At 28.0% G+C, this 26,594-nt stretch overlaps 1 long non-coding RNA gene across 1 annotated transcript; it reads left to right on the top strand.

Annotated features, from left to right (window-relative positions):
* The first annotated feature begins 903 nt into the window (after positions 1–903).
* On the top strand, positions 904–21,525 carry LOC139426946 (uncharacterized). Its single transcript, XR_011638085.1, has 2 exons — positions 904–1,031; positions 21,231–21,525. It is a non-coding gene; the product is annotated as an uncharacterized lncRNA (long non-coding RNA).
* The last annotated feature ends 5,069 nt before the right edge of the window (positions 21,526–26,594 follow it).

Below are 26,594 nucleotides of genomic sequence, written 5' to 3'. Positions count from 1 at the left end.
CACTTTTCTTTTTCTTTTTAGTGGCTAAAGAAATATGCGATTTGAAATATTTATTAGCAATAATACTTTTAAGTTTTATAACCGAAGTTCCACAAAGTACACACTAAGTTTAATTGTTTAAAGAAATCATTTTTTAAAACTAAATGTGATGAATGTACTGTATTAAATAAAAATGTAATTTTAAGCCAATAAAAAAAAAGAAAAAAAACAATATTTGATTCACCTCCAAAGAGCTGTGGTAAATTTGAATATCTTATTCAAAAACATCAGTTTTAAACATGTTTTGATGTAAACAAGGTTTATAAGTATGCTCGTTTTACCTGTTGTTAGTAAGGAAATTCTCATTAATGGGATGTGGAAGTTTGTTGCTTGGGTAACCATCTCAGGCATTGTCCACGTCGTCAAACCGGGGTAATAATTATGTTGCTTATCTACCATGGATGTTAAAATACAGTCCTTCAAAAGTAGACAAAGAGTTAGCCAATAGTGTAAATGTGTGTAGTTTTAAATTCTCGATAAAATGCTACTTTGCTAGGATCCGGAGTTAAGTGAAAGAGGCACACTTAGAAAATAGTTTGGAGATAATTAAGTTTTGAAAATCTGTAAAAATTTCTATTCTTATTTATTTTGTTAAAAAGAAAGCGTTTTCCATAGATCCTTTCACTTCCTGTTAAAAAACTTCGGTAATCTGACGAAAGATTTTATTGCTAATTCATATTATCTATCGTTGGAATATTTCATCATTTCCTAATAAATTTTTATTAATACAACGAGCCTATGATACTGCATTTCGATTTATTTTGAAATAAAAGTTATTTAATCACATTTTTAGAAACGTATTCTTTACGATTCTAAAAATAAATATAACTTCCTTTTACCAAAATCCACCCTTAAGCGTTTCCTTGAACGTAAGCCATTTTTTCCCCTAGTCTTGTAAAGTTTATTTTCTTTTTATATACAGCAATCATTTCATTTCTTCATACAAATTTACTTTTATAGTCTCCAACTCCTATTCATACTGATGAGGCGAAGTGAGTAGAAGGAAGAGATTTTATTTATTTGTTTTATTTTATTTTTTGCTGACCTGTCAAAATTTAAAGCTTTACTGTAGCCGCAAGGAAACGGAAATACCATCCAGTATTTCCGTTCATTCATGTTTTCATTTTCATTTGAAATTTCATTTCGTTTCAAAAAGAATCGCAACGGAATTGGGCAAAGTTCTTTGCGGATGGAAGATCAGCAAAAATATTCGAGTGTCAGAAAGGGAAGGGAAAAAAATGGCGCGAGTAACTCATGAAGTTTGCACTCAAAGTGAAATTGAATTTGTTACGATAGAGGGGTACGATTAAATTTGTCAAAATCGATCAAGAAATCGTTTATATTCTGTGTTTATTCAATTTAAATCGAATGCCGTACCACAACTCGTAATTTAACGCAGTGGGTTTCCGTTTTTGGAAGATATATCACAGTCGTCGTAAATTATTCTTGAAAAGAAAATAAGCTTCCATTTTACCAATTTGGCTGCCGTTTCCGGTTGCATCGGTGACTCGCTTTTCAAAAAAATGTTTCTTTTATGTATTTTTTGAAAGAACTTTTAAAAAAAATACTGAAATGATTTGTCTTTTTAAAAAAGTTTTAGATTACAATGTAAATATCTTTTGCTCAAAAAAAACTTTTTTTCTGTTACTTAAATGTAAAGTATAAGTTTAATCATTTCTAAGTTGTTCAAGTAGTTAAAAAGAAAATTAAATAATATGCTTTTCAAATAATATTTTTCAAAGAAAAAATAAAATAAGAAATCTAGCATACTTTTCCTTTTCTTATTTTATTCTAAAGTACATTTAGAGTTGGTTGATATGAATTATTTATATAAATCTGAAGTTTAATTTCAGAAATAATTTAAATTATGCAAACATTTATATTTACAAAAATTGTTGCAAAAAAATGTTTATAAAAATTGCGAAAAAGTAAAGCATCAAACTTCCCTAAAGCACAATTTGTCATTATCAATCATTTAATTTAGACAGTTAAGTTTCATAATTTAAGTCTGACATTGGATAAATATTTTTATTTTAAAGAATAAAATATGCTACTTAATAAAAAGACAGTGTTGAAAACTAAAAAAAGGTAAGAGAAATGATTCATAAAACAGATAAAAATTATAAGAATTAAAATTTGATTTTCACTAATTTAGTACATGTTGAGTACATTTATAATATTAATTAACTTTTGATGATTTCTGAAAATTATTTGGAAATTTATTTTAAAATTTTACTATATGAACCGAATTCCTATAAAATGTTCGAATTAATTTTCTATAAGAATAAAAAGAAAAGAAACAGCATTTAACAATTTACTAAATTTCAAGGATTTCCATTCAACGCACATGCATGTATAACTTTACTTAAATGTGTTACATAGAGAAAAAAGCGTGTTTAAAAATATCAAAATATGCTTAAATTAACCGTATTAAGTAACCTGGCTCTGTGACAACATCAAAAGGTTATGAAGGCGTTTTGGTTATGAATTTGGAAAATTAAGAATAAAATATGGTTTGATAATGTGAGATTAAATTCGGTAAATTTTTCATGACACCTAAAAACATGACATAAAAACCATTCCTTCGATTAAATTTACACAGATTTGTATATTTTACTAATGTATGGTAAAAAACCCAACTATTATGAAAACTAAACTTTCTGGTAAATTGTTACCATATACATGCAAAATTTACCAAATGAGTGGTTTTTTTAAACCGAAATTATTATTTTTTTACCAAAAATTCCATTACTATACAGTTCTGTAATTTTAACAGATTTTTTTTTGAACTTATAGTAAATGATACTTAGAGGATTTTTTTAACATTTTCTAATTGTTAAGAAACTTTTATCGAATGCTTCCATTTTAAATTAAACTGGTTTTATGTTCTAACGAATATGAAGCAATAAAATTAAAAATAACATTTGGAAGTTTATAAACTCTTTTTTTTCTGCATGATTTTTTGACAGATTTTTTGGATGGAACAATTTTGAACATTGACCCACAAAAATACATTATATTAAGTCGTTCTGTTTAAAGCATGTTTCAAAGATTTAAATAGTATGTTATACTATTTTTAAATGAATAACTTCGTAGTATCTGAGCTTAAATGTTATTGTACATGCATTTTCAGTCCACTATAAATAACGTTAATGAAAGGATTAATTTATACAATTTGTTAACACGAAAAAAAAACAAGAATCTATTTCCCTCGTCTCAATTATTGGAATAGCTTGGAAGTGAGTAAATTTAAGTAAGCAATAGGCTGTTAAGGGTTTTGAAGTGCACTCTTAGAAGTTTCTCGGAAAAAATTGTTATTTTACCATATTCAAACAAAACAGTCAAATAACAGTAAATACGAAAGCATTGAAACTATTGACTGTGAGAGAAACCGGTTATTAACTGCTTTCACCTAATATGGTCAAACAACCAGAGTTTTATCGCACTAACTAGGCCGACCTAATGAACACACTAAGTTCGTTGCAAATGGGTACATGTTATAGTGGGGAAGGTTATTCTGTCGATCTCATACCGATAGAACAGGGATTCGAGTCCCAGTGTTGTTATTAGAATACTTCGTCCATTCCGTTCAACACATGAAGAGTTTCTAGTGTCCTGCAATCACCAATTTTTGACAATTGGTTATTGGAATACGATGCTCTCATTCATTCATAGATGACAGCACCATGAATCTGCTAAATTTTTCAGTTAGGTCCAGTCCAAACAGTCCAGTTAAATTTCTTATATACGGTATTTGAAACGACACTAGTCGTAAATGGTTAAAAAAACAGTATAGTTTTGTATTCATAGTTTTTTAACCATACTTGTTGTAAACGATTTCAAAACCATGAAGGTAAAAAATATTCTTTACCGCAAATTTTACGGTTAGTTGGATGGATAGATTGCTGCAGGTTATTATACCATAATTTTGGAATAAGAATTCTAGAAGTGTGCGTAAACCTATATATTGTCTAAATTGGTTGCAATCTTGATAGAGTTCTAAGTTGAACCATATCACCGTAGACATATCATCTAAATTTAGCACTTTATAAGGTTGCAGCAACTTTACTCCCCATTATAGATAAAAGTACTGCTTTTAATGTAATACCAGCTTTAAAGGGAGTACCGGTAACAGGTTGGTAGCCGGTACTGATACTGCACTTTTTAGGTAAGCTAGTACCAGTTAAACAGTACCGGTTTCAAAGTTCTGATCAGGAGTCTTTTTGGAGTGGAGCTTTTCAATTATTAGCTAAATATACATAAAGTATTAGTCAAAAATAAGATTAAATTATTAAGTATTGATGAAAACAAATGGCTCAAAATTTAAAGTCTCTTTATTCAATAATAATATAGTAAGCTATTTTTTCAAATGAACAAGAAGCTTAAATAAAAAAGTAAATTAATTTGAACTCTAATTCTAATTTTAATATATAGAGGTAAGCATAACAAGAATAACGAGAATTTGACATAAAATTTAATTTAATTTATCATAAAACTAATTTTTAACTTATTTCGTTATTCACAATATTTTCTATTGTCAAATACTTAGAACAATACTCACCTATTAATACTTAAAAGCAATTTCTAAACGAAAACACGGAATAAATCAGAGTAAATGATATGTTTATTACTTTTCTCTATAATAAAATAAAGGGAGAAATGTTAAGAATACCTTATTGTTTCTTTGAATTTAATATGAAAATAAACTTTAATCTATTACGCAAGACAAATACTTATATCGAAACTTAATGCTAGTAAATACGTAAATCAAATAGTTTTTAAGTAGTAAAATAAAATATGTCTCTAATTTTCAAAAATAGAGGAATAAATTTCAAGGAAGTCTAATTGCTTCACTTAATTTAGCATAAAAATAAGACTCTCTTGATTACGAAAGACAGATACTTTGGCGATTACTTAATATTAATACCTAAATCAATTATTTTCTAAATGAATAAAGGTCCGGAATTAACAGAGTAAAGTGAAATATCTCTCTAATTTTCGAAAAGTAGAAGAATAAATTTTAAGAATGTCTAATTGTTTCACCGGAATTTAGCGTGAAAGTAAGATTTTCCTTGTTACTAAAGAAGGTGAATGTATCGGAACGACGTAAAGGCGTTACAAATTGGTAAATTTTACTCAAATTGACAAAGTTTAACTGGAGTTAATGAGTCAAAATTAATTGTGATAAGCATTGGTAATTTAAAATTGCACTTAATTAATTAAATCCCCTTTCTTACTCAAGGAAAATACGATCTGTATAGTAGGTTCAAAATATACCTCATGAAAGAGTGGTTTCTCAGTATAAAATTTAATGAAAATCGAGAGATAGTGATCCTTGGAGATAAAGCCTGCTTGAAATAAAATAAATTATAGTAGCTATGAGGTTATACTCGGATAAATTGTAACTTTATGTGGCTTTTTTGAATTTTAAATAATTCAAATCATACTTTTTTTTTGATGCTGATGCAAATAAAAAAAATTTCAAATTAAAAAAAAAGGTTAGTTTATAATAATAGTCCTTGGAGATAAATGTCTGTACGAAACAATATAAAATATAATAAAGATGAGGTTAATTATATTTGTATTTAATGTAAATATATGTGGTATTATTAAATTTTAAATAATTAAAACCATGTTTTTATTTGATGCTTATGAGAATAAAAAAATGGGCAAATTATTTAGTTAATAACAATAGTTCTTGGATAATGTCTTCTGTTCGAAACAAATGAAATATAATAGCGATAAGGTTAATTAAACTTTTATTTATGTAATTCTATGTGGTATTATTAAATTTTAAATAAATCAAACCATGTTTTTTATTTGATACGTAAGCAAATAAAAAAATTGTCATGTTATTTAGTTAATAATAGTTATTGGAGATAATGTCTATTCGAAACAAAATATAATGTATATTGATGAGGTTAATTAAACTCGTTTTTAATATAATTAATTACACATGTTATTATTAAATTTTAAATAATTAAAACCATGCTTTTTATTTGATTCTAAAGAAAATAAAAAAAATTATGAAATTATTTAGTTAATAATAATAGTTCTTAGAGATAATGTCTGTTCGAAACAAAATACAATATATACCGATGAGGCTAATTAAACTCGTATTTAATCTAATTAGTTACACGGTATTATTAAATTTTAAATAATGAAAACCATGTTCATTATTTGATACCTTATGTAAATAAAAATGCTTAGATTATTTAGTTAATAACCACAGTCAGGGGAGATAATGATGGTTCGAAACAAAATAACAGAACGATAAGGTAACTCGCACTTAATGTAATTATATGCTTGAATTTGAGTTTAGTATAGTTACCTAGTTCGAATTTATTATGGTGCTTTGTTGTATGCATTGATTATTGTATTTTAATTTTCAAATATCTATAAATTGCATTAAATACTTTAGAAGTTGAATTATTATCAGCTTCTGCTCTGTTCAGTCTAATTGTAATACATCGTAATATTCTCTATATGTTGCGAGTATTTTTGATTAATAAACTAATTTTATTGTAAGAATCAGTATATATATGAATTCTAATTTAATGATTCTCTATATAAATTTACTGACTCTTGTGAGTATTATATCTTACTGTAAGATACAGTTTAGTGTTACTGAACACATAAAATGGTAGCAGCTACTTTAAGTAGAGTATAAAAGAGCATTTTTGGTGTTTCGATACACTAGGAACTGTCCTTGGTTCTTTATTTAGGGAAACACCACGTTTAAAAATTGTCTGTAGTGTTTCATTGCACTACTTCAGTTTAAAATAGTTGCCTCCATTTTTGGTGTTTAAATACACTCAAATGTTTTACATTTTTGCTGGGAAAATGCATTAAAATTTTTTACAGTGCACCATGTAACGCTAATGTTGGTTTGTTCCATAAGAGGAGCTGCGTTTGTCGGATTCTAGATCTAGAAGTTTGAACTTGTCATGCTGCGAAATTAATTAGAAAGCTATGAACTTTAATGGCTGAAAGTTTGATAGGTCTTAGTTAATTGTGACCAGCTAGATATACTCTTTTGCATTCTTTTGTCCAAAAAGTGTGTTTGTAAATTTCGAATAGCAATTTTTTTAAAAACAAAAGTATTCATGTTTGAAAATATCTTAAATTATTATAATATAAATACAAAGTTTAATTTTCTTAAAAACTTTTTCCGCTGTTAGCTAAAAAACGTTCTTTTATCAAATCCCATGGGGATTTGACCTATTGTTTTGGTTGCAGGAATTTTAAAACCAAATATTTTTTTTCAGTAAATTAAAAAAAATACAATATGAGGATTAAAGTGTGGCATAATTTGACATGCGTATATATTTTGTGTCATCCTTAATAACAGTTCAATACTTTTTAATTCTAATTTTTAAAAAAAAATTAAACAAATGCTGTGCAGAGTTATATCAAGGAATTGAATTTTTTAGATTTATAAAAACTTTATCGAATTATTCTAAATATTTAATGTCCAATGAAAAAAGCTTTTTAAATGTACTATAACAATGATTTAACCTATCTACAATAGTGTAATCCACAAATATAAAAATAAGAAATTCCGTCCTTGAAGTTCATAAAAATATATCAAACTGAATGTAAGTAAATATTATTTTCTATATTTTGATTATTTCTTTGATTGCTGCAAAAAATATTGAAGTACAGAATAAATAAAAATGTTTTTGTACACATTCTTTAAACTAAAATTTGAATTCAAGTAGAAATACAAATTGCGAATATTTTCCTTTTTAGAAATGCAAAATTTAAAGTAGGTTAGTGTTAAAAAATAATTTCTAATTTATATTCATGATTTGTTTCTACTAAAAGTATTCTGTTCGTAGTATGCAAATTATACTTTCTGCAATCTTTAATTACCGGAAATTAAAATAAACGTGAAAGTTAAAATGAATAAATTGTGGTCCACCAAGACTTCGTTCCACCTGAATAATCTTTCACTTTCAACAAGGCGACAGCCAGATAAAATTCATGACCGAAATTAAAATTAACTTACATTTCGTACTCTAGTAATTCATCTTAATTAGAATGTATATTTCGTACACATTTAACTTTAAGTAATTCAGTGCATACCAACGCATTTTAGAGGCAAGTTCGAATTAATAATCAAACTTTAAGTACTTTAAAAGACTGAAATATCATTGGGTAAACTTAGAAACAGAACCCAAATTCAAACACAGTAGGCGTATGTAAATTGTAATTTAAACACGTAGAAAATGTTTGCTAAACTTTAAAGGAAATACCGGTTTTCATAAGTTCACAAATTAGTTGCACGTGATCAATTTTTAAGCATATAGGGAAGTAAATAGGTTAAACCTACTACTTCAAATGTAAACGTTTGATCTATAATGAACAACAATATGAGAATTCAGAAAGGTTATGATAGTTAAGTTGAAAGCATCCTACTGAAAACATGTTTTGGGAATAATCAAGTAGAATAACGTAAATGAAGCACAAATAAAAAAAGTGTTTTATTCACGTTGTTCTGTTTTAATATACGTAGCGCGGAGTATACCTCACATTTATTTGGATGTTTAGGGAAAACAAATAAAATTATTAAAATTTTTTTTTTCGCATCTTGTGTACTAATTATATTTATTTAAATTTCTTAGGTCAAGTTTCTTCCCTTGTGTTTTGAAGAGTAGGCACTTACAAAAAAAATTTTGTTTATATCTTGGTCAGAAATAAAAACTATATTACGTTTTGAATAAATAAAATACAAAAAATAAGAACAATTTGAAGCTGAAATGCAATGTAAATAGAAGTTCTTCATTTCCGTTTTTTTCCTTATATGCAGCACAAAATATAGCTTAGCTTATTAAAATGATCTGGTAAGGCAAATAAAATTATTAAAAGGAAGATTTTTTTGTGCATTCTGGGTATTAGTTACGTTCATTTTAATCTTTTAGACAAGTTTTTTACTTTGTGTTTTGAGGAGTAAACACCTACATAGTGATTTTAATTTACACTATATAGGTCAGAAAACATCTAGGTTGTTTACTTAAAGCATGCTCAAAATAAATAAAATACAAAAGTACACAAATAAAAAAAAATAGAAATAAAATACAAAAAAAAATACACAATAAAATGCAACGTGAATCAAAGTGCTTTATTCACGTTGTTTTGATTTGTCATGTAGAACGAAGTATACCTCATCTAATTAGGATGTTTTGGGAAGTCAAATAAAATGATTAAAAAGAAGATTTTCTTTGTATTTTGTGTATTAGTTACGTTCATTTTAATCTCTTAGACAAGTTTTTTACTTTGTGTTTTGAGGAGTAAACTGTGGTGATTTTAAAGTACAAAGGGATACAAAGTGATTTTAATTTATACTATCTAGGTCATAAAACATCTAAGTTGTTTACATAAGACATGATCAAAATAAATAAAATACAAAAATATACAAATAAAGTAAAATATAGAAATAAAATACAAATTGATTTGTCATGTAAGACGAAGTATACCTTATCTAATTAGGATATTTTTGGAAGTCAAATAAAATTATTAAAAATATGCATTTTTGTTGTGCTTTGTGTACTAGTCAATCTTTCAATCTTTTAAATAAGCTTTTTACTAAGAGCTTTGAGGATTAAACACTTTCAAAATGAGTTTAGTTTATATCTAGGTCAGAAAAAATAACTATTATATCTTAGTGTTTGGAAGGATGTAGAAGATACCAGACATTTTATAACTATAACTTGGTTTATTTCCTTCATAAACAACTAAAATACTAAAAAAGAGTTTTACAAAATAAAGTCTATCATCAGAGTAAGTGGAAAGACATCAGTAATTCGGGACTAGTTGGCTTAGGTCCTGCACACATATCTGGGTGAGAGCTGAAGTCGAAGTGGCATACTGATCGACGGTGAGCTGGTTTCTATCCTTCTTGAGTGTAGGCGCGCGCAGTCCGGGAAAGCTGATTTGCATCTTGAGAGATCGGTTTCTTCCAGCCGCGTTGCATTTTAATGAAGATGACGTTCTGTGTGACGTTCGATGTGATGAGTCTTTGATGACGCCACAATATGATCGTGTTTACTTAAAGGCTGTTCTAAATCAAGATGGTGGTTTTTAAATATTAATAAAAGCAAAATGGTAGAAGTTAAAAAAATAATTCTTGTTGCTAAAACATATGACAATAGATAAGTTTCTTTCCAAAATTTCTGGATATAGTTCAGTTCGACAGATGAAGTTGAAGATGGTATCCAAATTAAAAAAAATTACTTTAAAAAAATTTTTTTAGAAGAATTTAAACTTTTTTAATGAATGAACTTCACTTTAAAAAATATTAAAATGTCCGTCAACAGCTGCTAATCAAAAGATATTCTGTAAGCTAACTCTTTATCGTAAAGAGTCACGTTAACTCGAATCTAATATCATAAGCAAAACGGTAAAAATGCAGCGATAAAAGCAATTTATGGCCTCTCGCGTAAATTATTTTTTTTTATTATTATTAGTATATATATTTTTTTTTTTGAAAAAGGGCTTTTCTTATTTTTAATTTAAACAGCATGAATTATCTTTTAATATAGTTCTAAAAACCATGAAAGTAAGTACAATTTTGGACTCATTTTTACCATCAGATTTGAAAAAAAATAATAAAAAAAAATCGGATTTGAAAATTTCTTCCAAAGTAATCAAGCTGTCTTTAGAGTTCGGTGAAAGAAACCAAAAATGTGAAACTTTAATTTGACATTCCACAGTTTCAGAAAGCATATTGTCATCAAGAAGAGAGTCATTTCATTATCTAAAGGAACATAAAAAGTGAGAATTTGACTTAATGAGATATAATTTTCGTTCATGCAATCCAGCAATGTTGAACTTTTTTGAGAAGAGGGTAAAATAGAGTGCATTATTTTTAAAAAGTTTTATTACTAGCACATGTGGTGACTTTATGTGGGTAACTTACAATCTTACAATTGAGATAAAAAGAGAATTAATGATCTGGAAACAATTTAGACAGATAATTATTAAATGAGAATGCAGTAGACTCGAACCTACTATTATAAACAAAACGATAAAAGCAATCGAAAGAATTACCACGCCATCTGTCGGAACGGCTGTGAACTAAAAGCAAGAATAGTGGGGAAAAATTATTGCCTCTCGCATAAATTGCATTTATTTATTTTGTTGTATATACATATATATAAATATATATATANATTATTCATTATAAAATTTCAAAGAAAATGTGAGATTTAAGATTTTCTAAGTATTCAAGTGAGATTTTCTTTAGTATTATTTCTAAATCATGTCAGTTAGTTACTTGTAAGTACATGTCATCTTTCTCTTTACTAGCTTTACATGTTCCGATATGTGATTCATTTTTAAATTTTTGCTTAAATTTTTGGGATATTTTTATTTTATAAAAATATGTTTACGAATCGGTTTCTCCCTTCTTTAGGAGCTCCTCATGCTATTCTATTGGTATTGCATTGATATATTTTGATTTAGCTATATTTGTGCAGTATTTGAAAGCACTAGTTTTGCAGATATAATCGAATGAGGTGATGACAAGATTATATTTTTTCGTAGCTAATTTTTTTAAATTATTAATTATATTTTCAAATTTTTACTATTTTTTCTCCTTTTATTTAAAATTCTGCTTTCCTTTTTGTGTTTATTTTCATGTTCTTCTTGTGTTTTTAAATTATAGTTGAAATAGAATTCTCCCTAAGCTAACTGAACTTTATGCGGAGATTCACTATTATGAAAAGGAAATCGAAGATTACGCTTTAAAACAGAATTTTTTTTCATTCCTCTTACATAAAATCAGAGCATTTAATAATTATTTTCTTGACTCTCTATATAAGGCTCTGAATATAAGGCATTGTTTTCCAAACCACGGCGATCAATTATTTCATCTAGTTTTTTCTTGATTAACGATCGCATTTTGGATCTTCGCTTGAAAAGCAAAATTAAATTGAATTTTAAACAAAGTGTCATCATATAAATGAATGATAAACTAAAATATTTCCAACTTTTTTTTCTTCATGTGACTTTTAATTAAAGTGTATGACTAAAAAGAGAACTTTTCTTCAAATTATATCCCTCGTAAGATTTATTATAGTTTGGTAGTACGTAAATCAGTTATAGAAAATTTTTTTGCTCATTTAATTTAACTGAATATTTTTGGCTCTATCTTACTACCGCGTAGATAATATTTATTTTTATTATTTTTTTATGTTCGTTTAAAATTATACAAATCATTTTAATTACATTCTTGGATATTTTTCTTTTTACATTTCACCAAAGTTTTACATTAATAAATCGTTCACTTGATGTACTTTTTGTGCACATTAAGGAAAAATAGAAATTTAATTTGAAGTATAAAACACACGAGACCACTTTTTATATCACGTTTACTGGTTTATAAATATATCTCTTTTGGTTTTTATTTCAAAGCGCTGTGGTGCAGAAAAGATGCCCTATGTAAAAAGTGGAAAATTAATATTTGAAATTATTGCAATCAGTTGATAACTTCCAATATCACATCACACTTGAAATTTGTAAAAATTGACAAAATTGAACATTTTTCATATCTCTGTACAATCGGAAAGCTGTAGTTTCTCATGCTTAAGTTATAGTTTAAAAAACAAAAATATGTTAAGACATTTTTAATTTAATTATACCGATTACTCAATCTCCCTCTCGGCAGAATAGTATCGTTTATTAACAATACAATTCAGCAAATAATAGCAGCTCAATGAAACAAAAAATATTTGAATTGAACGACAGGTTTGAGAATTCCTTGCAGTTTGTCCTCGAGAGAATGTTCTTCCGATACGCGAATTTATAATATTTTATTTTCAATACATGAATAATTTTTCCATTCTGCTTCAAAGACAGATTCAAATTGAGACATATCACAAGCCAGTAAAATTTACATAAGGTGCCGGGGCAGTAAAAGAGATAATAAAATACTTGTACAACAAAGCACCTAACCCTAGACTAATGAACTGCAGATCAGTTGAACTACCTAATTACAGTTCATTATAAATCAGATTCTGAAATCAAAAATTTGTACAATTGTCATGAAGACAATTTTTTTGAAGAAACTACACGCGTTTGAATTAAGAGCTACTTAAATTCATGTCTCTGCTTGTAAATAGCTGTAAATTGTACTTGTAAAATAAAAATTATTCCCTGATTCGTATGAGTAGGCAATTTCAATTAAATGAGCCTAATGATTCTTGGCCTGTCTGCCGCTTTCTGAATGTCTAACTGCAGCCAATAGAGTTGTAAAGTAGTTCAATGCTTTTGAGAACTTGAAAAAAATAGGTCATTCATCTTAAAATAATTCATACAAGAGCATTTCAACATAAGAAAGAACAATCAGTTTACTAATGACATATACTGTAAAAATTTCCGTATCAAATTACGGTAAAATTATGGCCCTTTGAGTACATTATCTGTAAAATTCATTTTTACAGCAAATTTTTATGAAACAAAATATCTAATGTACCCCAATTTTTACAGTAATACTTACTGAAAAATCACTAAATCACTACTATTAATAAATATTACTGTAAAAATGTCAGTACAAAATTTTGGATTTTATGGTAAAGGGGGTTTTATGGATTTAGGGTACCAGCTCTTTTTACAGTCATTTGATTCGTTTATTTTACAGTGCCCAGTGGGCTGAAAGTAAAAAAATGTAGCGAAACATTATGAACAACTTTGGACTTTCACCATTAGTATCCTTCATTAATTCAAAAAAATATGCATCAAAAAGTTTCCATATTTGAGGAATGTGTTGAACTAGAAAACTTAAGGAACTACGGAACGGAAACTTAAAGAAAGAAAGATCAATGATCAAAATTTTACGACTTCCTAGAAATTATGATTGTTATTAGCTAAGCAACCCTGTAATTAGACACTGTAGAGATATATGCTTTGTTTTACAGTTTGTCGAAAAAGAAACAAAAACGGATTATCCTGAATAACATTTGATCTAATAATCGAATCTTTACTTACTGGGTTCAGTTAGTTGTTCACGAGGGTGACTTCAAACATTCTAAATGATTGTGCAGATGATATTTTAAGTTACGGAAATAGACACAGAGACGTACTTTCTCTGAATAAACGTACCTCTCCTTCGACTGATTTGGATTAGCCGCAATCTGGGAAATATGGTCCCAATAGAACTGTCCAAATTTTGGATTCTTTATTGTTAACTTTACATTAAGCGTATTTCTTCCTATCTCCAGAACTTGTTAAGCGAGTTAAAAAGTTTTCTCACCCAATTATAAAATTAGTTTAATTAAAGATAGTTTTATCTAAAAAAAAACTTTTATTAAATATTTATTATTTTATTTCAACTACAGTCGGAAAACTTTTAAATAATGTGAAATATTTTATTTCTCACAGTTCAAAGAATATGATTTTCACGGCAAAGCACAAAATTTGAACAGGACCGTATGAATAGTTCTTGAGAAAGTGAGTTTTAAAAAAAGTCAAATGCTTCCGCTTATGTATCTTCTCTGACAACTTTAGAAAAATTAATGTATTTGCTATTTGTTCCGATAGAGAATATAATTTTTTGTTAAAAACAATACCTAAAACTGAACACAGTGGCTCGACAGCCCATAGAGGGCCAAGTCTTACTGTGCCCATCTCAGTTTTCCAGACCTTGGGCTCTGGGGGGCAGGAGCAGATGTTCCGGTTAGGCGGTCAGCCGAACGCGGAAACCCCAGTGTTTAGCTCCCAAGCATGCTTGGTACTCATTCATCGACCCACTGAAGGGATGAAAAGCTGAGTCAACCTTGCCCGGCTCATGTATCGAACCCAGGATCTGTGGCACGAGAGTGCGAAGCGCTACCACTGAGCCACCGGGTGATTAAAAACAATAACGAAGGAAAAAAACATTCATGTCTTGATAATTTGTTCAGAAGGAAATTTATTCCGTCCTATTTGTGGGACATTCCAAACCCTGTCAAATAATTTTCTTCTTTGATTCATTATGAGGATTCATTATTCATTTCATTTGATTCATTATAAAGCAAAATTGTGATATTTTTGCGTTATTCAAACACATCATACGATCGTTATTTTTTGAAAAAAACAATGATATTTTTGCTTATTTCATTTTTCATATAATAGACTAAGCATAAGAAACTGTAGTATATCGATTGTACAATTTTGGGTGGTATTATAAAATTTTAGAAAAAATCTTTCCACTTTTTGGATTTTATAATTTCAAGGGCAATGATGGACGAACAATATTAATCAATTTTAAAAATTCATATATTAAGTTTCTCTTTTTCATAAGGCATCTTTTCAGCGTTATAGCGTTTTGCCCACCTTAATAAACACATTTTTTTGAAGATTTTTATGAAACTTTCGCTTTTTCGTGAAGCACTTTTTTTTCACATCTTGAAGCGTTTTTTTTTGTGAAAATAATTCTTGTATAATTTTTTAATTAAATTTCTTGAGTATATAAGTTATTTTAATACTCATTTGCATGAATTTTAGACTTGGGATAACAATTTATGTAGATATTTGTTGCTAAATTTCTGAAATTGGATACTATGGCAAAACAATTACTTGAACTTGCATTATAAGACTAGAAAATGCATTTTTTGGAAAGTTTAGAAAAAGACCTACTTGCGTGCTATCTAAAGTTACATATTTATTTGCGTGCTTCGAATACATATTGGAAAAAAACTTGAACAAGTTATGTTTCACAAAAATAAAACAAATAAATAAACGAACAAACAAACGTACATTCATATGGAAATTAAGTTGACAAACTTATTGAATGAAAAAAAATCATTCTTCATATTCATATTTTTTTTTAAAAAAATCATATATAAGTATAACTTGAGAGATGAAACTTTTGAATGTCTTCTGAAGCCTAAAAATATTTTCACTAAAGGAATTTATTTTTTGTTCTTCAAAAATATTTATAAATGCTGGTGCAAAAGGTATCGGCAAATGAACTCCGAAATGTTATTTATAGAAAATAAAAAGAACAGATATCATTCAAAAATGAATTTTTGTATCACACTACTTTTTTTGGTTACAGGTGTTACAAAAATAGAATTATTTTCTTTTTTAGTCCAAATAAAAATGGGAATTTTCATTTTTTCCTATTTTGTTTTTAATTTGAAGTTTAGGCTGATACCGTTTGATAAAAACTTATTAACCTACGAATTACGTCAGCATCCAAATAAATTTAAAAAAAATAATGGCGATTACTTTAGTAAAAGTTACTTTAAATGTTACTTTAATAAATGTTGCTTTAATAGGTAACATTTAATTACAAAAATTGAATTATTTTCTTTTTTAGTCCAATTAAAAATGGGATTTTTCATTTTTTCCTATTATTATTTTTTTCCTATTTTTTTAATTTGAAGTTTAGGCTGATTCCGTTTGATAAAAACTTATTAACCTACGACTTACGTTAGCATCCAAATAAATTTAAAAAAAAATAATTGCGATTACTTTAACAAAAGTTACTTTAATAAATGTTACTTTATTAAATGTTACTTTAATAAATGTTACTTTAATAAATGTTACTTTAATGTAATGTTAAAAAAGATGAAACTTGTCCATTGATGATTATTTTATACCTGAGTTAATTTTCTGTTATAGAATTTTATCAAAATTTCCAATATACCGATAGTTTGTAGCTTACTTAAAATGACTCTTGTTTATGTATTTTTAAATACATGTTTCAAGCTGATTCCGTTTGGTAGAAAAGTTTCTAAATTTCCTGAGAATAAATTGAGTAATTTTTGTAGTATCCAAATACATTTAAAAAGAAACTAATTAGAGACGACAAATTTAATCAATGTTGCTTTAACAATGTACGATGGCTAACCAGAAAATTCGTTTATACTCAACTCCAAATTTCTTTTTTATACACTTTTCAGCATCCAAACAAGTATTTAATTCTTTCTCAAACTTGGGTTCAATAAAATTATAAACTTTTGCAGATTTGAGTAAATTTAATTATTGTTCCTTTAAAATAGCTGAGCTAGTAATCTTTTACTCGTTTACATGGTTTGAACGTATCTTATTTTAGTATTAAACAAATTACTTTATTGTATTTTTCAAGAATGTGAAAATATCATTCGTCAGTAGTTCATAAAATGGTTCAATGTGCATTCATTAATGAGAGATTAATGTTTATTCCGTAGTATAGAAACTTTTATCAATTTCAAAAGCGTGAATCCTAGAAATTATTTGACACCAAATTAATTTTAAAGGAATCCAATTAACGGTGGAAACTGTTAGTTCGACAGTGCAGAGATCACAAACTAATAAATTTATACACAGTTAAAAATTACAATACTTTCTAGTACACATTTTAGCCTCCAAACAGGCGTCTAGTTTTCGGTTAAATCAGCGTTCAAAAAAAATTATATACTGTTACAGCTTTAAATAAATTTAATAACTGCCAGTAAGAATATTTCTATTATAATGTCTTTTCAAGTAGCTGAGTTTAAGATCACATAATGTGAATGCATAGTTCTTTTTGTCTAGAGCAAATTATTTTATAGAATTTTTCAAGATTGTGAAAATATCATTAGGCAGTGATTTATAAAACGCTTTAATATGTATAATTATCTTGCGAAAGATTAAAATTAATTCTATTTTGTAAAATGTTGTAACAATTTCAAGAGCACGAATCCCAGAGCTTGCTCAGCACCAAATAAATTTTAAAGGAAACCAATTAGACGCGACAACTATAATCAATGTTACTTCAACAATTTAAGGTCACAAACCACTAAATTTATCCACACTCATCTACAAATTACTTTCTAATACACTTCTCAGCATCTAAACAAGCGTCTAATTCCCGCTCAAACCTGCATCCAATTCAAATCGATATCTCTCCACCAATCCTCCAATCGATGAACGACAAATAAAAGGTATGGGGGTGTCCGACAAGGGGAGGGTCGAAAGACTCATTTTTCTCATCCTTTTGTCTAGATCCGCTCCAGAAGCTTTCAGTCTTCCAAAATAAAGTGTCTTCCAAGTTCTCAGACGGTTCTTCCCAACCCTTGAGAATTTCATCAACAGTGTCATTACGGGTACCATTAGCACAACGCACTAAGCACAGTGTTCCATGCCTGCTGCGTAGAATAGCAGCAAGCTTCGAAAGAATGGCTAATGCATTATGTACTTCTTCTTTATTCTTCAATGAGAAGCAGAGGGTGCGGGGAGGAAGGGGACACTGGAGGAATCCAACAAATGATTTTTAGTAAGCGGTCATTTCAAGGAAAAGTGTTAAACGAGAAGATTTTTATTACTGGGCTTTCGATTGTTTTTCTTTACTTCCTTTCCTATATAATTTATGTAATGGATTCAGGATCTAATGGAGGAGAAAGGAATCAGTCCATGATATTGTCTTCCGCGTCGTTGCCCAACGATGTTTATTTTTGTGTTGCAATGAGTAAGAATAAAATCATATTAATGGAATGAGGGATGCTAAAGAATAGAAAGTTCCATTTTAATGAGCTCTTGTAGTACACATTTCTTAGAACTTTAATGAGTTTAATGTAAGTTTCGGGAATGGCACGGCTATTAACAAAAAAAATTTCTTTCGAAACCATTTTTTGATAAGATGTATTCTAAAAGAGTTCTAATTATAGAAATACATTTTTTGAGGATTATTTCGTATTTTACAACTAATTATGAAAGTGCCTAGAAAACTGTTTAGCATCTTATGTATATTTTAATATTTTAGAAAGATTTTTACGGTTTTATATAATTCATGCTTAAGTTAAAATACATTCCGCAGATTGTAAGAAATATGAAGTAACCATTTTGAAAATAACGGGCTGGAAATTTTGTAAATAAATGTTAATTCTAACTTATATGGTAAACCATATTCAAAATATGTTTGTTAAGTACTTTAAACAAATAAAACTAAATTATTGAAAATAGAAAAAGAATCATTAAAAAATTTTGTGTTGGCGTTTAGTCATCAATTAATTTGAGAAAGTGGAGAAAAATATCCTAGATTCTTTCCTAGATAAATATCCTGCAATGCTTCAGAAAATTAGAATATGTAAAAAACTTGAATAATTTACTAGTTATTTATTTAAAAGTTTTAGCTGCAAATTGTTGCTTATTCATATAAAATATTAATAATGCATTTTCTTATGCTTTATTACACTAGTTTTGATTTAAAGTAGGTAGAAGCTTTCAAAGCAAAATTTAAAACATTTTAAAACTGGAATATAAACAGACAATACAACGATACAAACTCTTTCTTAGCTTTAATTTTTTGTCAGTTGACTATCAATTGACAATAACATAGAGTAATATCCTATTTTGGGACTGATATTTTCTAAGCTTTTTTTAGAATTTTGAATTTTAAAACATAAAATTAAACAAAACGAAATAAAAATCGGCAATTCGAATAGCAATTTTACTGAAACACTGCAGGACATAATGATACATTTTCTTCTTTTAAATCAAATGACATTGTGGGTTTACAAGAAGATGTTAAATTGCCAGTTATCGGTTTTATCGAGTGTTTGAAAACTCAGTTTTAAAATCGAATATCATGAGAAACTTTATTTTAAATAATGCCTTTTATTTTTATGCTCCTTTAAAATAAATAGAATTGAATACGTTTCGAAAACCTCGGTTAGTTTTACGTAGAGTCTGAAATAAACTTTTCAAATTAGAGAATCTGACATACATAAGCAATATTGTTAGAATTAAATTAGGCTTAGCTAAAAACTTAGTTATTAGATTTTTAACTATAAAATTACGCATTATCTTTACATTAAAACTAATTTTTCTTCTACAAAAAATTGGTTAAATTCGTATTGACATCGTAAATTGAATTAATTAAATATTTAAAATTCTATATTAAATCAGAACTTTAACATTTTTTTAATAACTATATTCAGAGCTGTATCTACGGAAAGAAGGATATATGGCAAATCTCGTACTGGTGCCTTTCTTAAAATATTTATATTCTCCTTCCTTTTTTTAATAAGATATGAAATAAAAACATTGTTTGAAGTATTTAACTCTTTTGGTAATATTCAAAAATATTGCATTGTATTTAAGATAGATTTACAACTAAAAAATAATTAATTGTAAGGATAAAATGATATCTTTTTAATTGTAATGCTTTCAGGCCTATTCAAAATCATCTTTGTTTAGAAATAAAAAGCTTCTTTTATCATATTTGTAGATGATTCTATTGTGTTACTTCAGCTGTCAATAAAAAAAATTGACAATTTATTTAATTAAGAAAAATTACACTTTAAAGTCTTACAAATATAATTTAGAAACAAAAATACACACTCATAACAAATGTATCTCTGGGTTAAGGAAGAACTATAACTTAGCCATAACTTATACTTAACCTTAACTTATTATGCATGAATTCTTATGTGAAAAAGATTCTTATTTTTTCCGCTAGAGCGTTCTCTATGTAATGGTTCGTTTAATATCACAGGTGCTACAATTTGAAAGAGGTACGATTTAGGAAACTTTTCTATTTTTGGAAAACATTGCATTAAATTTAAAAAAAAAACTTTCTAAGCTTTTAACTGTACAATCTGTACTAGGAGAGTAAAAATTAAAAAGAGTGCAAAAACATTATCAGAATATATGTAAAGAACACGAAAAGTTATTGCTTAAAAATATTTTTAATTATTTTTGAAGTTAGCGGTAAGGCACATGTTTTCAAAGTTCAAAGTTACTTTTGCTCAAACCTTCACAAACAGTTGCAAATTTTGACCGTGAGCTCAGTAAAATAATTAAATAATCGATAAAATAATTTTAAAAAAATTAAGTGGTTTTGCTCGTAAAAGTAAAATTAAAATAAAATGTTTGGTATAACTTATAAAAATGGAGTTTTTTTAGTGTCCTAGTTAGTTTTCTAGATACAAAATTCATTTTATATATCTAAAAATGTGTGCAAGATTTTCTAATAAAATTTTTTAAAGACAGCAGGTAAAAGGTGACAGTTTATTTAATGATATTATTGTTATTTGAAACATACATTTGTGACAAATAATAATCTGAAAAACAGATCACAAATATTAGTGTACTAAATTTCACAAGAATTGCAAAAAAATTGGTTAAAGTAGCCTTTGTCAACAGTACTAAATTTCAAATATTGACCTCAAAAAATAGTTGTCTATCACATAAAATGTCAAAACTCTTGTGAAGTTCATTCACTAAAATCCTTTTCTATCTAGGTGGATATACAAGTTCATAACGCCTCGCAAGCGAAAAGTGTCTTTTGCTTCCCGCAGCGAGAAGTTTTTGAAGCGGAACAAAGATGTGAACTCGAGAACTCTGCTGTCACTCCCTTCCTTGGAATCTATAGAGAAGCATGTTGTTTGAACCAGATGCTGAATCTGGTGGCACTTTGATTCCTATCAACTGCAGAGGTGAATTTCACAGACATGGGTTTTCATCTTGACGCTAAAAATTCATGCTTTAAAAAATTCGATTTCATATTTTTTGGAATAAAATTCATATTTTATATGATGTTGCTACACAAAATCTTCTACAAAGGATTTTACATGAAAAGCATTTCAAATTTTTCTTAAAATTCAAAATGTGTTTCACTCATTAAGTTGGTCAGGCATTTTGTAGCAGTTTGTGAGAATAAAGAAAGGCTATGAAATACGTATCAAAAAGGTCTTACCTGCCCTCAGAAGTAGCATCAAAATTTAGTTTTAAGGAGGTGGACAGGATATTGCTTTGATCGGACCACTACCTCATGTCATGAACACAAAAATTAACATTGCGAGATTTGTTAAAAATTCAAAAGCATTGTTTTCAACCGTTTGCTGCTTAGGTTTTCGTTATTTTTTTTTATTAAACTACATATATTTCAGAAAACAATGGGTTTTAGAGGATAAGACTGCTCTTTGGTTGTTTTTCAGAAAAAGAACAAAAAATCAGAATATTAAAGCTAAGAAGAAAATTATCTAGCATAGTTAGTGTTGTTAACTAACACAAGAGTAGTAGTTAAGTTTATGCATGAGTCATTAAATTCTTTATTATTTTTCATTTTAAATATAATAGAAGAGAGGCCTAAGACCACAAGCTATACTGAGAAAAAAAAATATGGTAAAAACTATCACAATATGGTAAAACGTACTGTATTTCTAGTTCTATGGGAACACCAAAAAGCTCGGTAATTTTTTCGGATCATTTTGGTAAAGGTTTTGGCAAAATTAACAATAAAAAATAGTTTTATAATTTGTGATAAAATTTGATAAATAGGATTAAATTTGGTAATTTTATCATGATGCCTTAAAATGATGCCTTAAAGCATCGATTCAATTAAATTTATATGTAAGTTTCGTAACTTTTACTTGTGTTAATAAGAACTATAATATTGAGAACCAGTAAATTACAAAATAAATGATTTAATACGGTATAGGCTTTATTGACCAGAATTATGTTTTTTTGAACCAAAATTGTCTCTATCATGCAGTACTGTAATTTTATCAGAAATCTTTTTTTGTTCGTAATATGCGTATAACTACTTATAACTACGCAAATGTCTGACAACAATGAAATACTTGAAACAATGTTTTATGCAGTCGAGAACATCCCTAAACATTTATTTAAATATTGTGAATGTTACAAAAAACATAATTATTAAGGTCTAATAATTTTTTTTGTGGGCTAGGATAGCTTGGCTGGTAAGGTGTTGGGTCTATATCTGAGAGGTCTTGAGTTCAATCCCCATCGGCAGAAAACTGCCCGTGTACAAATTAGTGAGTAGTGCATGCTAAATTTGTCGGGGTCGTAAAGTCAAAATTACAGTTTCAAGTCAGTTACGGGTTCAGGTCAAAATTACAATCAGTGGATGGATGGTGCGTAAATGTGTCCTGCCTGTAAAACGGGATGTGACGTATGTATGTTGTATCTGGATCATCTTCAAGGATGTTTTCCAGTCTGTCGCCAATAGCCCAAAAAGCAGCTCTAGTGTGACGTAAATAAATGTAGCATACCGTAAATTTTTTTAATAAAATATTTCAATACTTTTCCTTTATTTTTGCACATTTCTTTAAATAATTTTCTAAATTTTCTAATGTTAATATGCTGTACTAAGGTACAGTACACATTTTAATGTTATTGATGATTGTTTAAAATACTAAGTACAGATTTTGTATACTGTTAAGATCTGCTTATTGAAAAACTTAGAAGCGAATATTTCAAAAATTTGTATTTATAGCCTATGTTTTTTGGTGCTAAAAATGAACTTTTTTACAATAGCTGGTGTTTTATCAGAAAACGAATTAAAAACAGAAATTAATTCCTAATAAAAAGTTCATTTACACTTATCATTTAAAGTTTGCTTATTCTCATCCCTTTATGCTAATAAGCAAATAGTAAATGCTTGCGTCTTCACTTTCTGTAAATTGAATTTCTTTACAGTGAAATATATGTAATTTATCGCTTTATTTCATTTCCAAAGCTTCAAAAGAACGAAATAAAAGCAGATCTCATTAAATGCGCAAGACATTTTCCACACTGTGATTTTCCAGTTTCCTTCGCTAATTTGTGGGATAGAAGGCAATTAACAACTGTCTTCCCGCGGAAATATTTTTAATTACTTTCACAGGCTAAAAGTAGAAAAGTTAAATATATCTAAATGCAGCACTTCCTTATTTAGACTGGTGTAAACTAGGTTTAAAATACAGCCTTTGAGCTTTTAGTCAGTTTCCAGTCGTCGCTTTCTCAGATGCACTATTCATAGCAGTGAAACTTTATGTAAATTATTGCGGTAGATACATCAGATTTTACTTCCTTTCCGTATACAAGTGCAAATGGAATTTTCGAATTCACGAGATATTATAAGCCTAACTCTTCTGCGTTTATGAAAGTTCATTTGAAGGATCACGGGGTTTAGGGACATAATAGACGAACTTGATAATTAAATCAGAATCTTAGAAATGAAGTTGTTGCCTAATATAACTCAGGGGAGTTAGAAAATGTAAAATTTGCTTATATTATCTATATTTTAAAGGAATTTAACTCCATGAATCTCATTTTCATTCACTATTTACAGATGTATGCATATTTAATGGTTGCATGTAATGATTCAATTCGATTAGTGATTCTAGATGTCAACATGTCATGTACGCTAAATTGCTAGGTAATTTTAATTGGTAGTTGTAAGGTTATCTTTATTGTTTTCTGACTATTACAATTAGAAATAATCCTCAATGGTTAATTTATTGTCATTGCGAATTCTGTCTAGCTTCAATTGGATCTTTATTCCAGTTGACGATAAAAGTTCCAATCATTTCTTGAACACTGCAATTAGAAAGTATCCTTAAATGAAATTTATTTTAAATCAGCTTTTACCACTTCCCAATTAGCTAGGGTGTTCAGATTTTTAACAGAAACTTTGTGCAGAAAGACAACAAAAAGTTTTTTTTCCGTGGAATCAATTACCATTTTACTGCTAAACGGGGTTAATCGTTAGTCAAACTTTGGATCTGTTCTTAACTATCTAAATTACACATGTTTTCACTGAGTTTCTGTGATGGTTGTTCGGTTCTTGAGAGTTAAAGTCAGAATTCATCTCCAAATTGATTAGATCGTCAAAAACATTTGCCTTTTTTTCCGAGTTTCCAAGGATACTTACATTTTAACTTAACTTTTGGCTGGATGTCAGTACAAGCTACAAACACTTTGTGGCTATTGTCATTCGAATTATTGTCGCAATTTATTGTCATTTCTTCACCTTTTTCGCTATATGTATAAGTATATCGTCTATCCTCTTTCTAACTAGTTAAACCTTTTGGAAGTGTCTAAGAAATTTTCGAATCCTTTAAACCTACTATTCTATGTTCATGAAATTTCACTTAAAGAAACACATAGATTTAGTGGAATAATAGACTGACTTGATATGTAAATCGTTATATCACGGAGAAAAAAAATCTGCTGCAACTACAATATTGTATGGCAACGACAGTTCTGCTAGACAAAACCATAATTTTGGTATCAAGAACCAAATTATATGGCATTCAAACATTCATTTGGCGATTCTTCTGTTAATTTGGTAACTGTTTACCGGAAATTTTGACTTTTAAAATTGTAGTTCTTATTACCACATAGTTAGAAAAAAGAAAACTTAAAAAGGAATTCAAGCGAGTAAAGGTTTTTATATGATGCTCTAATCTAGCATGATGAAATTACCAAATTTTAGCACTCTTACGAAAGCGCTTCTGTAAAAATTTTTATATATATATACACATGCATATTTGTACGAAGCTCAAAATGAAGATAAAACGAAGGAAAATTACAGACGTATGAAGAAGGGGAAAAAAGAAAAAAAAAGGAAAAGTCAGGGGAAAAAAATCCGGAAAATATTATTTATTTTCCAGATTTTTAAAAATTTTTTATCCTTTTTTTCGGATTATTTTTTCCCCCAGTTATGAAATTCCTTCCTGTACGTACTCTTTTTTAAGCACAAAAATATTAAACTCAGATAGTTGTAACTCAAGCAAAGTTTTAGTTTCGGTACTGTTTAGCTTGAATTTAGCAAGGAGGCAAATATAAAAAAAAATACTCTTTTCTATTATCTTTTGTTTTTATTCAATTTAGGAATTAACACTGCCAGAGAAGTGTTGATGACGGAATGCAGAAATCCAATAATGCTAATAGCATTTTGATTAATTAATTTCCTTTGCTGCATCTCATTTGTTTATCGAGTGCAAATCACAAAAAGAATTCTTTCAAAATTAGTTAGAAATAAAACAGCGACCTTCTGTTCAACGGCCCTCCTAATTACGCAAAGTGGGCCAATTGGAAAGAGTCTTGTTTATTTTTTATCCATTAAATATTAAACTTGTAAATGCTTAATATGTTAGATTTGCAAAAGTTTTTGAAACAGTTTTTTTTAACAGTTTCTCCTCCGGCAAAGCGTGTTAACCAAGCTAAAGTTAAAATAGTTTTCTCAAATTCTTGTTATCGGAAATTTATATTTTATGTTTCGAAATTTTTTTGAAATGATATAAGAATGACAAAATAATTGGCGTCACATTGCATTTATTTATGCAAAAATATAATAATTGTCCTCGAGACATTAGAAAATTAACCAAAAAATGCTTACGAGTTATGTTGGAATAAAAAGTAAAAACTTTTAAATTCTTCTAAGTAATTTGGTGTTATATTCTTAAGTGCGTAATTTTTTTTGATGCGATAAAGATCAAATTTACGCATAAATGTGTTTCAAACATAAAATTTTTAATAAATTGAAACAAATGTTAATTTCAGCTCGTTTGTATTATTAAAAGGCTATTTTCTTCTTTATAATTTTATATTCATTTCGGGTTTTTAACATAATTGCATATTTAAATAGCAAACGTTAATGTATTTTGCGCATAATTAATGAATTAGCTTATTTTAAACTATAACAAGTTTCTTGAGATTTCTAAGTTATTTTGCCATGCATATTTTATGCATTTATTTTTTAACATAATTGTATGTTTTACAAAGGCTCATTAAAGTATTTTACACATAAACATTGCCTAAAATAAATAAATAAATAGAAGCAGACGCAAATTTTAACTTGTATTTAATAGTGA

This window comes from Parasteatoda tepidariorum, chromosome 1 (assembly GCF_043381705.1).
Source record: "Parasteatoda tepidariorum isolate YZ-2023 chromosome 1, CAS_Ptep_4.0, whole genome shotgun sequence".
Taxonomy (NCBI): domain Eukaryota; kingdom Metazoa; phylum Arthropoda; class Arachnida; order Araneae; family Theridiidae; genus Parasteatoda; species Parasteatoda tepidariorum.
This window is presented reverse-complemented; position numbering and strand designations above follow the sequence as displayed.